Genomic DNA, 13,467 nt, shown 5'->3' on the forward strand with positions numbered 1-13,467 from the left:
TTTTTTTTAGATGCCATGCAGGATAAATGATGCAGTTTACAAAGGTACTGCCAGGGCAGGTACCTCATCACTGCAAAGAGAACCCGAAGGTGCCAAGCCGTGCTTGTTCATACTCTAATTGACTCCATGCAAGCAAGGAGCTCCAAGTATCTCTCACAAGGTGTTTAGGACACATCTCTTGATCACTGAGGTGGAAGGTTCAAATAAAGTATGTCCTGACTTCTAAAAGAATGTGAATATTTTTGATTCTGCACCCTGAAATATTTTGGGTAATCAAACCAAGACTTTGGAAAGTGTTCTGATCCTGGAAGGACTCCCCCTGTACAATCCTCTGAAGTAGGGGAGTGTTTGTCAGAGGGATTCCAAATAAACCAAAGTGTAATTTCCTGTGGTTGAGCATTTGCACCTCAACTGGAACTGATTAGGAAGGTTTGAATCGAATAACTGGAAAAAGAGGGGCAGGAGGGGTCACAGGCTTGCACGGGTTCTTTGGCAAGGGGACCCTATGGAGACATCAGAACATATTTGGGCAAAAGCTGAAAGCTGGGAGAACAGGACAGGAAAGAGGGGAGGAGGAATGAACCTTTTAAAGCTAAACTAAGGAGAACAGCAGAACAGGACAGCTAAGTGGAGGAAAATGCTTGGGGCAGTAGAGTAATAGGAAGGTTTGCCTGCAGGCTTCTCCCTGGAAAAAATGGAAAAGCAGAAGGTAGACTAACTGACGCATTGGCCTCCTTAAGAAGCTCCCCATAGAAGAGCCACTGAAAGGTTTACATCTTAACTCATCCTGGAGAGAGGAGCGAAAATGTCATGGTGGAGACTGAGGTGAGCAGGGGGAGATAATGGTGTGCAGTCCATCTTAAAATAAGAAGGCTTAAAATGAACAATGGGAACCAACAGAAGGAGTTGGTACTTGGGAAGAACACGCTGGGGTGTATATGTGCAAAGGACATAGATATAGAATATGGCTTTGTGTTGAGACTTCAGTAGCTATCTGGTAGAGAAAATGAAAAGGCCCTCAGCGAGGATGACCTCATCCTATGGTCTCGATAAAGAAATTTTGGAGAAAATAAAAAAGGGCAAATGACAAATGTCAGTCCTGCCAGATTGATCAGTTGTGACAGGGATTATTTATTCTTTCCACCTAATTTTCAAAGATGGGAAAGAGAGGCTTTTAAGACTCTGACCCATCTGGTGAATTTCAAGTTTGGGTGTCATTCATGGTGTAGAAAGCTGATCTCCTCAATGACAAGAAGCAAGTTCATCAAACACCCAAGGAGGTTTCAGTGACTTCTTAGAGCTTTGAGGATTCTGCTACTCTTTACACAGTATTCAGTAGCATAATCATGGACTGGTGAGAATTATGAAGGTTGTCAAAAGGAACTGTAATATTTATTTGTACTATAACACTAAACTCTGTTTTAGCTATTTACTGGATTTTCATGACTATTCACCAAGCATGTTAAATGACAAAAATATTTTGATGCACATTGCATAATAATGATTCCAAATGTTATTGTCAAATTCTTAACTGTTTGTATTTCCAATGAAAACACTATTACTTTAATTAAATCTGGGAACAAAACTCAGTAATATAGGATCTAAAGTTCAAACTCAGTTTATATGACTTTTGAGTATCCAAGTGCCCTGAGACTTTCTGGCCTGTCTCAAAACAAAATCACATTGGAAGCAGCACGTATCTGACTCAAATCAATGCTGGTTTTTGCTTAGTCAGCAGTGGGATTTTTGATCAAGCTTTAGAGCACAAGCACCATTTGAGAGATACATTCATTAATCTTTTCATTACTACTTCCCCAGAGGTTTTTCTGGAGCAATGCTGACTTTTAAGACGGGGACGATCAAATGAAGCAATAGGTAAAACTTACTTCAAGTGTAGTGGCCTGCATGGTAGAAAGCATGAAAATGCTCATGAGAGAGAAAATGAAATGAGTCCATGGTCCGAACCACAGATGAACTGACCAGTTAAAATCATGGGCAGAAAATCAAGCAGTACTAACCACAAAGTTGCAACATCTGGCTTATGAAGTCACTTATCTGCAGAGCACTAGAAGCTGGAGATACGTAGTAGACAAAATATTCTCTTGTTTACCTAGCACTTACACTTTCTTTTCACTGCTATTTAAAGACACTGTGCTAGATGGACCTCTGGTTTGACCTTTGTGCTGCTGTTCTCAGGATCAGTCATGGGAACTCCCTGTCACACAGATCTCTTCGCAGCATTTGGTGACGAATATATTTGTGGGCAATCCCCACAACTCACGAAACTCAGCACCAGCTTAAAGAAAAATTAAAGATTAATTTATGTGGATTAGTTGTTTTCTGGGAGTACTTCCTTCAGCTCTGTGTTTAACTGTGAGTTCATTCTGTGTCTTTGTGATGAGTTTTCTACAGATGAATTTCTTTAATGAGTTTTATTGCTTAAGCTCCATCTGTATTTTCCTGGAAGTGTGTTTGTAGCCTTTCCCACTGGATATAATGCTTATTTTTTTAATTTCAGGAATGTAAATGAGGTTTCTGTGTTATGAGCTATGTCACCTAAGTTCTGCTCATGATGCACGCCGAAAGATAGAAAGTTGACAGCACAATACAGATTTTCAGTGGTTTCAGTAAGTCTCCAGAGGAGACTGTCTGTCTCCATGAAGCTACAGGGAACCCCAGGGATACTGAGGAAAAATGCCTCTGCCAGCACTGGTGGAGAAAGGCATAAAATGCTGTTCCACCGGTGCTATGGTGGGAGGTGTCCCCAGTGCATGCAGCCAGACCAAGGGAGGGATGGTGCCTGCACCTCTGATCTGTCTGGTCATGTTGCCATGTGGCTGTGAAATGCCACAAAATGCACTCAGTGGTTTCCTCACTGCACTCAGGGAGTCCACAGACTGTTTGGGTCCCCGGTGGATGCTTCAAAGAAGGTCAAAAAGGCCCCTGCATGTATTGTACCTTGGCACGATGCACATAAGCAGCTAAAATTCAGGCCTGTGTGAAGGCTGCCTGTTGTAAAAGGGAGACCGCGTGACAGAATTACTCTCATGACTGTAACAAGGGGAGCCAGTGTGCTAAGAAAGGAACACATAGCTGCAGGCTAGATGAATTAATTTTTCCAGAACTGTGTGTGTCACAGCCTTGATAAAACTCGGTTCTCTTTGTACACTCCAAGCTGCTGTGTTTGGGTAATATTACAAGATATCTAATGTTTTAAGCTCTCTTATGTCTCACTAAGCTTCAGTTTCTCTTTCTGGCAGACTTCTTTGATATGGTTTTTATCTACTATTATTTCAGAAAAGCAAGACTCCCTACGGCCCATCACCTCCTCCCTTGCTTCTCCGTGCATATCTTTTCCCAGAACTCCACATTATGGCCAACATTAACTTGAACATTCTCCTCTCAAAGATATGGGAGAGCTGAGTCAAATAGATGGGTAACAAAAACCATCACATCTTGCTTCAGCTAGAGTTAGAAGTACACAGCTGTGGACAAAACATTTCCACATTCAGCCTCCTGCTTCAGTTTCCTCTTTACCTTGGAGGGTTTCTCTCCTTGGGTCAGAGTTTTCTGGGCTGTCCATGTCACTTCTCCAGTTTCAGGTCTGAACTACTGAGTTTTTCTGAGTCCTATCTGCTTCCTCTTTCTTTCCTATGAAGTGATCTCAGAGGAAACAACTTCTATAAGTCCTTTTCCTATACCTCAGGTGATCTTTAGATAAGGTGTATCAGATGATCCGTTTCTCGGTAACTAATCTGTATTTCAATTGCTATCTTTCCTGGGAATCAGGCTTGAAATAACCATTTGCTCTGGATAGTTGCCATCTTTTATCCAAATCTGCTCCATTTAAATGGAGGATCATCAAAGTTTAATGGCTCACTATTTTTAGCCATGAGCCAGGTGCAAGCAACTTTTCTGTCACCTACTGTGGGTTTTATGTCAATATGGAAGGAAAAGATCGGAAGAAGGAGCTGAGGAGCTGTGTGACACATTCCTGCTGGAACTTGCATCCTGACAGATGTCCATAACAAAGATTCCAGTGTCAAGAAGAAACCATAGGTATAGAAATTCCCCGAACTGTCTCAATCTAAAATGCTGTTTAACCATATGTCTCGTTATAATTAGCACTGGTAGGATGCACGTATTCCAGATCTGAGTTGATAAATATGTTCATTTTGATAGGATGATTTTATAGAAATCGAAAATATTTTCTGCCTGAGTGTGGAATGCAACTGTCCTTGCCAGCAATCTGAAGTCAGTCTCTTTGAGACGCAAGCACAGCCGCAGAAAATGGCTCCTAACTTCAGTGAAAACAGTGATCTCCTGTGGCTCCACCATATCCCCATCCCTGCCAGCAGTCTGCAGGACTCTCTCTGGCTCAGTGTCCATCAGCCAAGAACAGGTCTGGTTCCCTTCTACCGTAAGAGTGAGAAATCCCGTCTGTTGCAGAACTGATTACTTCTCACTTCACAGGAACATGCTTGCTCTTTATTTATCAGTGATATGAATCCCTACATATCAAAATAAAATTATTTTGGGGTGAGATAATTGAATTATCCAAATTCAATTATGAATTACCTAATCATTGTAGACGTCTTGCACTTGAATGCGTGCAAAGCGTAGATCCAAGCTGGATGGGCAGTCCATGGACTCTGGGGGATTGGAATTCACATCTTTTTCACATACAAGGCTTGGAAGGAATGAACTAGGAATTCTAGTTCAGTAGGTTCAAGTCCTGAAAAATACTTCATCTGGAATTATAGTGGAAACATATTGAGTGAAGAGACCAGTTAATTGTTATCACTGTCATTCTTATGTAAGAAGTGCCTTCAGCTGCTTATGTGAATGGAATTAGAACATAAATTCTTGACAACTTTAACACATGCTACCTGAATACCCATCTGCTTAGCTTAAGAACAAAAAAGGGGTTCATTAATGTAGTATTGAATAAATTAGCCATGCTGCTATATGTGTTGAAATGTGTTACAATATTTAGCACCGCTTCCTTTTTTTTTAAAAAAACGTGTATCTTAAAAAGCCTGCTGTATTTTTCATATGAAAACCAAACAGCAAATTGGATCTGCATCTAACAAAAGAAATTCATGTTTTGAAGTTGCAGAGTGGTGGCTGACCACTCATCCACATGGGCTGACTAGAAATGTTGCTTAGAAACACCACGTTATCAAAGAGAACCCAACATCAGGTTGGAGTGTTTCCCAGACAGCCGGTTAGTGTTGATAATTTGCAATGGAAAATTCTAATATCTGTTCCAACACTTCTTTATTTTCTAGATCTTCTTACTTTTCCCTCTTCAGATTATTTGTTATTTGACTTTACAATTTTCTTCCAAACTCTGATTTGGAAGATAGCATAGACGTATGTGAACTATATTTTTTGATTAGTAAATGCTTCAGCAGGTATTAAGAAAGTGTTGTTCAGCAGAGTAAAATATATGGAAAATACCCAATGAAGGAACTGGAGTGTAAATTAATGTTATTGACAAAAGGACTGACTTAGCTAGATTTAAATGCATTATTTTCTCTGTATACCTTAATAGTGAACACTTATCATGGGCTTTTGTTTCTAAAGATCATAAAAGAGTTTACAAACTCTGCTCAAATACAGAAATTATCTATCTAAACATTGCCATCATCTCCTAGTTAGAACAGATGATAATTTTATATTTTCAAACAGAAGAAGTTATCCAAGCAGGGCAACTAAAAACTGCATTTGTCTTGTCCTGTGCAAACAGGAAGATTTAACAGAGTCTCCTCATACTCCAAGGCAATTTCATGTTTCAATAGCCTGTTGTCTGCTCCTTTGGTCCATGTCAGGACCCACAGCATCTTTCACTCCAACTACCTTGTCTGGAGTTAGGAGGAAATGGGGACATATGGAGAAAAGTAGTCTTCAAGCAGGTTGGGTTGTAGACTGTTGAAGTTTTATACATATTCACTACTTTAATATATATGTTTTTATGTACATATGTATATTGAATCCTATAACTTAGAGAAGAGGTTTTGCCTCATCCTTCTTGGAAGAACAGCTTCTAAACCAAAACTACACCCTTGTCTTGATCCAGGGGGAGGAGTGCCATCTCCTGAATCTCCCACATGAGCTCGCACTTCATCTGCCAGGGTTTCTATCAAGGTCCTTGAGGGAAGTGCCAACCCAGAGTACAGCAAGTTATTTTTTTCTTAAGAAGAAATCTTTTTATTAAGCATGCACTATAAGCTGTTGGATTTCCCCAGCAGTCCTTCTTACTGCCAAACCCAAGTCTCTTTTAGGTCTTTCCCTACTTGCTTTATTTTTTTTTTATTTTTTTTTTTTTTAAATTCAAAGGGATACATACAAAGTGGTGCCATGGTAGTATTAAAGCTGGTTTCCTGATCAAAACAGGCAGCAAACTCAATGAGTATTTTGCTTCTCTCCTATCTTAAAATAGGGCAGTTTTCTTCCTGGAAGCCACGATTGAATCATGTGCAGACAGACCTCAGCCCCTCTTCTAGCCCTTCATTTGCATTTCAAGTTTAAAATAAAAGTTTAATTTTATGAGCAAATGGTAACATAGAGAATAGTAGGAGTCTGTACGTGGGAAATTCAAGGCAGTGAAGGTCCTGTGTACAATACATTGTGTTTTCAAGGGCACTCAGGAGCATACATTTCCCCATCACTCTAAGACCACTGCCAGTTTCAGTGTAGTAAGCACAAACTAAAATGTTTAGGTTACTTACAATATAAATGTCCCCTGTCAGAGATATCCTTCATGTGGGAAGGTGAAAATGAATTGTGAAAACAGGGCACAGAAAACGTAGATGACAACAGAATGTGAGTGAGAGAGATGCCACAGAAAAATAGTAGAAAAATGCAAATCTACATTTAAGATTTCCATATACTCTAGAGTACTAAAATGCAGTTGGCACAGTCTATACCATAGATTATGGTATATTAATGTTCCCAGTGGAAGTAAGGAGAGGTGATTTACCTGAAGGAGAACGATCAAAAAGCTGCGTGTCTGGACAAGGCAAGAGCCCATACTCTTCTCTCTCATAGGTTTCCATACAGCACACACTTTGTCTCCAGTGTCCAAGTACTCATCCAATGGTCACAGAGGAAAATGAATGTCTTGTAGACCTTCTGTTGCTTGAATTTCCCACAGAGCTCCTATAGCCCCCTATGGGTGCTGCAGCATGAGCAATCACCACACTGGGACCACATTCTGTCCTTGAGGTGCTCAGCTGTAGGGTGAAGAGCAGCACTGGGATCATATAGCCACCACTGACTGGCAGCTAGGCTGAATCTGCTCCTGTAGATGGCACAGAAAGAGATGGAAATTGCAATAATGATGATTTTTCTTTTCTCAAAGGAAAGAAAACAAGTGATATGTGGAGAAGAGTTCACTGTGTAGTACTATAAGCTCACATAGAATCACAGAGTCATAGAATGTCCTCAGTTGGAAGGGACCCACAAGGATCATCAAGTCCAACTCCTGTCCCTGCACAGGACAACCCCACAGGTCACACCATGTGTCTGAGGGCCTTGTCCAGTCTCTTCTTGAACACTGTCAGGCTTGGGGCCGTGACACCTCCCTGGGGAGCCTGTTCCAGTGCTCCAGCACCCTCTGGGGGAAGAACCTTTTCCTAATGTCCAACCCAAACCTTCCCTGGCACATCTTCCTGCCCATCCCTCGGGTCCTATCATGTGTTGCCAGCAAGAAGAAATCAGCGCCTGCCCCTCCTCTTCCCCTTAGGAAGAAGCTGTAGCCACGACGAGGTCTCCTCTCGGTCTCCTCACACTCCCAACTGGACCACAGTGCAGATACAGTTAACGCGTCAGGGTCCAGGGTAATCGCTTCATGATTTCATGCAGTGCAGCAAACCCAGTGCTGTGCTGGTCTGGGGTTAGCAGGTGTGCTAATTAGTGTGGTACTGATTCTGTTTTGCTTCTTTCAGATGAATCATGGATCCCTTCATGGTGCTGTGCTGCGCTGAAGGAAATTTCAGGTCTGTGCAATATTAGTTCAGGCAACTTTGTCGTGGTTTGATGGCATGATGTAACTATGTCTTCGGTCTTATTAAAGAGAGGTTATCCAGTCAAGGAAGAAAAAAACATCATATGCACCTTCAGATCACAATATATCCAGTTCAGCTTCTGGCTTTTACCACTTACCTCAAGGCATTTCCAGTGAATCTTTGGATTCAGAACTTTAAGTTCATATGAAACAAGCCCCAAGCATTTAAAATAATGCACAAGTGCAGGGGGAATAATTGGCATCTAGGTACATGAAGATGCCAAACAGAGAAAAGACACAAAAAGTCAAATTGATGGCAAGCTTGCTCACAAGAGTGTGTGGGTGACTCAGTCCCGAGCACAGGAATGCAGTGACTGGGGATGTGACAGCTGCACTCCTGCACTTACCGTGGCTCCGGCCCCATCCGCTGGCCTTAAATAGCTGCCTGCCACTGCTGCAGATTGATTTATCTCTGATGAGGGTTAGAGCCGCTGGCAAGGAGAAGCAGGGTTTAGGCATTTCCATTTTTTAAAAGGACAATCTCAATTAATTTTTATGCTTTTTAGCACATTGTGACATATGCATAACTTTGGAGAAGCAAAGAAGCCCATTTTACAGTCATCATCAAAGCATTTTTAGAGGGTCTAATTTAGTCTGAGGTCAAACTGTACATACATATGTGTACACATGGAAATAAATATCTATATGCATATATAGGGATACGTATACACACATACACATATGTGTATACATATGTGCATTTTTTGAACTTAGTTTAGTTAATGAATGTTTTCCATTGGCTTCAGCGGGGGAGGTTAAGGACTTAGAGCCAATCCAATCTTTGCATTCATTGATGCTAACCCTTCTTTTGAAAGTTAAATTTTGTATGTTCTATATATGCCCAAGTTCTGATGCATCTGAATTATATATTTCCATAAGACCATGCTGAAATTTAGTTATGTATTGAGTAAAAGCCCCTTGTGTAGACAAAAAGAAAAAGTTCTCAAGTAATAGCTAAGATATTTCAATACTTGGGGGTTGCAACATACTAAAAAAATGTGTGTGGTTTTTTTTTTTTTTTTTTCTTGGGCGGGAAAGTTTATTCCTGGCAGTATTTGCCAACTGTGGAACTCTGTGTTGTGTACAATCCTACCAGTTTTTTACATTCACAGAACACACATCATTGCAAATACTTTTTTGATCAGATGCAGACCAAATTTCTCTTAAACCATATATGTTTTTTTCTTTTTGCTGCAAGGTATTAATTTAAACAATAATGGTGCATTTTCAAGTAAGCGATTAAAAAATATCATTTTGTCTTTAAAAGGCTAAGCATCGGTGAATTTCTTAGTAACACAAAAATCTTTGCAGTATTTTCAATCCTGTTCCAGAAACTTCTTTGTCTCCTGTGAGCTTGCTTATAGATCATCGAAAGAACACATTATTCCAAGAATAATTCTTTTTGAAGCAATTTTAAAATAATTTAAGATGTACAATAGATTATATAGATTAGCATAACTGTTTCAGTATTTTAAAGTGCTTCTGTCTCATGTAATTTTAATTTTATACTACAAGTGCTGGGATTGCACATGGTTCTTGCAGGAAATCACTAGGTGGTGCTAGTATGCATAGACTACCCAGTTATTTTTCTGTGTTTGAGCAAATGTTCAGTCTTGAGAAGAAACACATAAAGCATGACACTTTATTAGAGGGACTTATAGGAGCAAAAGAGGCATTTTCTTTACGCTGCTCTGATGCCCTAAAGTTTTAAGACAAAGTTTATTGCTGCCAAACAGGCTTTGGTGTTGGACATAGAAGTCTGAAAGAAGAGATATACAGTACCTACAGTCAATTCAGCCTCTACTCTTTCAGTGTTTGTGCGGGTGTGGAAGCAAATATGTAAGACAGAATATTCCCAGACTCTCCCTGACTTTTTAATTCTTATTCACTAGGAAGCTGACCTATAAAGCCCTAAGACTTTAGTGCTTAGAAAAGTGAAACATCAGTATCACGGTGAGACACTGATAGCCTTTCTTCTTAAACGGAATGATGTAGTGTAGACATACCCACTCCAACCGAACCTGGACTATACGTATCAGCAAGAGATATATGTCTTTTCTCTAAATTGATGTCAAATTCAGCACATCAGAAATCTCAGGCATGTCCAGCTACCTTTCTTTTCCCCAGAAAAGTAGCCGGGGAGAGAACTGGAGCCTTTGTTCCAGTTCAGACACTGTCTTATGTCATCGCAGGAACCGCAGGTAGAAGAAGATTGCAAGCACAACCCAGGGTTGAGGAGTTGGACAGAACTAAAGTGGTGGTGCTTAGGGATGTGGTTTAATCGTGGACTTGGCAGTGTTAGGTTAACAGATGGACTTGATGATGTTAAAGGTCTTTTCCAATCTAAATGTTTCCATGATTCTATGAGAGAGACAGGACATTTTCCTCCAACAGTTTGATCCTAGATCAGTCTTGCTGCAACTACGTTTTCCTTTGCTCTGCAGTGTCCTTGTAAAAAGTATATAACATTTACATAGAAAATAGATATTTACTGTAATGCTTGGTTACCTGTTTGGCTCAAATTAATAAAGTTGGTACTGTGGATTTGCCAAAGACCACATCCATAACCAGTTAGTTCTGTATGATAGTATTATTGGTTGTAATTTTATCTGTGGGACATGGGAGACAGAGGAAGAATTTTAGCATTGTGAAAAGAAGGTCCAAGAAGGAAGAAAATACCATTTTATGTTTATGTAACTTTAATTCAGTATCTTTCCATACATTAATTATGACAGCCTGTAACACAGCTGGCTAGAAACCAATTGCCTGTCTCTTACAAAGCTGCAAATTTTCAAAAAGAAATTTTCATCTAAGATAACCTGGTTTCAGAATATTACAGAAAATATGTTTACAGTTGAAACATGCCTCTCTACCAGTAGATTTTTTTCTCAAAATTGATATGGTATGATGGACCATACTTAATTACAGACTATTTGTATATTTTATCTTAAAAACACTGTCACCTCTGCTCTTTATTTAAATAAGGGTCTATTTTTTCTCATTTTTATTTTCCTTCAGATTCACGGTTTTATTTAGTGCATCAGGCAGGGTATGCACTTGCTTGAAGGTTGTTTGGTAAAGAACATTCTCTGAAGGACCCTGTCTTATGAGTGTGCATGGAAAAACTGCTGGGGAGCTGCAGGAAGGATGAACAGCTTTCTGGTTCAAGAGGTGCAGTGCCATGCAATTTTACTCCATGATTACAGTTCCCCACAGAGTTCTTTTGTGACTAAGCGAACATTATTTAAATCTACAGTTCTACTCTTGGCCACTAACTTCCTCATTTATAGGGAGCTTAACATAGGGTGCTGTTATATATTTACAGGAATGCCAACTGCTAATGGGTACAACTAATACTAATTCTGTTTGTATAAATGAAGATCTCCAAAACATCTGGTTCTAGAGGTCTCAAACTAGGATATTCTGTTGGCAAACTCTTCTAAATATAAACCTTTAACTTTAACCTCTTGTTTATTCCTAACTTGTGAAAATAACAATAATAGTAACAACAACAACAACCACCACCACCACCACCACCACCACCACCACCACCACCACCACCACAACAACAACAATAACAATAATAATAATAATAATAATAATAATAATAATAATAATAATAATAATAATAATAATAGCAGCTAACAGGCTGCCCAGAGATGTGGATGTGTTCAAGGCCAGACTGGATGGGGCTTCAAGCAACCTGGTCTAGTGGAAGATGTCCCTGCCCATGGCAGGGGACATGGAACTTGGCAATCTTTTAGATCACTTCCAACCCAAACCATTCTGTGATTCTATGATTCTAATGTCCTTGAGATGTCAGGTAGATATATTCACTCATGTTTGGGAATAATTCTGTGGTGACAGGCTGTACATAATGCCCAGAAGGAAATTAATAATACTATACTCAGCACATTACTTCATGCCATTCCGTACTGAGTGGAAAAGGTAAGGAGAATGAGAAGAATGAGTCAAGGTCCTGTGCAAAAATAGGAGATGGTGCAGTTATACCATCTTGTACCATCTCATGTATATTCCCAAAGGGGGGTGAATTAGGGTTTCATGGACAATGCAATGCTGATTCTGTGGTTTGCTATTTTTTGAGTGGTAGGCTGTGTAATACTGATGTCTTTCGTATATATTTGAATGTATTCATTAAGAATATAATTCTGAAACTACATTACAGAATATGTGTGTGTTCAGCCAGATGTGTGTCCATTTACATTACACAATGCAATGTATATTCAGAATTGCATTTTCTTATGAATACATGGAAAATCAAAACATAAAACATCCCAGGAATAGGACTGGCTTAATGCTTTTGTCTAAAATCTGATTTAATAACAAATGTTTCCTGTTCAAATACAATTTCTAAGAGGAGGAAGTGTCAGTTTCTGTATGAAAAAATAAAAATCTTTGTACTAACAAGGAAAAAGACCAGTCCCCTTTTTTTGGACTGAGGAGGAAAAAAACCTCAGCTGGTAGAGATCCTGAGATTTCCAGTTTATTGAAGCAAAGAAAAAAGTTTCAGGCATGACTAGTCTCCCCACACACCTTATTCATTTTTTTTCCAGATGCTTGTGGTGGAGACAAAAAATGAGGAGAGGAAAGACGTAGTTATCTAGCTCAGTGAAATGTAGCTAGCTGGTTCCAGATTTTCCTCATTTCTGCCCTTTCATTCTGATAACACTTGCACATTCATTTGTATTTCACACAGGCCCTGGAGACCTGTAATAACGATATGAACATATATTGTGCAGCTGATGGAATTCTTTTGTGTAAGATGCCTTGCTTGCCCCATACAAACTAAAGTCTGTTCAAATGACTGTCTGTATTAAAGTTTTCAAGCCACACTATGAGTGGTAACAATTTGGACAGAGACCAGCAGCTCGAATGAATGCTTAAAATTTCTTGCTTGTCATTGCTATTGTTATTCAAGACCACATTTGCAGAGGTTGGCACTTATTAGTCCAAATATTAAAGACTACATTGCGCTGTCAGGAGTGAGTTTAATCTGTTATAGGGGTAGGCTTAGGGGGCACTACTATTTGGAGAGACAGTTGTGAGGTGTTATGTCTGTCTCCTGATTTGTACTAACTTCTAGTAGCAGTAATTGATCGCTGGCCTTTATATACATGGGTAACTGTACACATATGGCTAGCTATTCTGGCATGCAAGTGAAAAATGGACCTGCTGCTTGTCTGTACGCTCTACAAAGGCAATATGGAGCGTAGTCATGTTACAAAATACTCTGCATCTGGAGTTAAGGCAATAGTTGCTCACAAAGGGGTGCAAGTCACACAATAGGCTACTTTTCAGTAATTACTCTTGAGTTATTTAGGCCCCAAGTGCATATAAAATGAATTAAAAGAAATAAATTTGAGTTGAAGGTATTA

The 13,467-nt window shown here is 39.6% G+C and overlaps 1 long non-coding RNA gene across 1 annotated transcript in view; it reads left to right on the top strand.

Annotated features, from left to right (window-relative positions):
* Positions 1 to 799: 799 nt before the first annotated feature.
* The window catches only part of LOC135986635 (uncharacterized), a 37,301-nt gene continuing 24,633 nt past the window's right edge, over positions 800 to 13,467 (top strand). Inside the window, exons 1-2 of the long non-coding RNA XR_010605908.1 lie at positions 800 to 825; positions 7,953 to 8,003. This is a non-coding gene — a long non-coding RNA (uncharacterized LOC135986635). The remainder of the gene's footprint in view (positions 826 to 7,952; positions 8,004 to 13,467) is intronic.

This window comes from Caloenas nicobarica, chromosome 3 (assembly GCF_036013445.1).
Source record: "Caloenas nicobarica isolate bCalNic1 chromosome 3, bCalNic1.hap1, whole genome shotgun sequence".
NCBI classification, from domain to species: domain Eukaryota; kingdom Metazoa; phylum Chordata; class Aves; order Columbiformes; family Columbidae; genus Caloenas; species Caloenas nicobarica.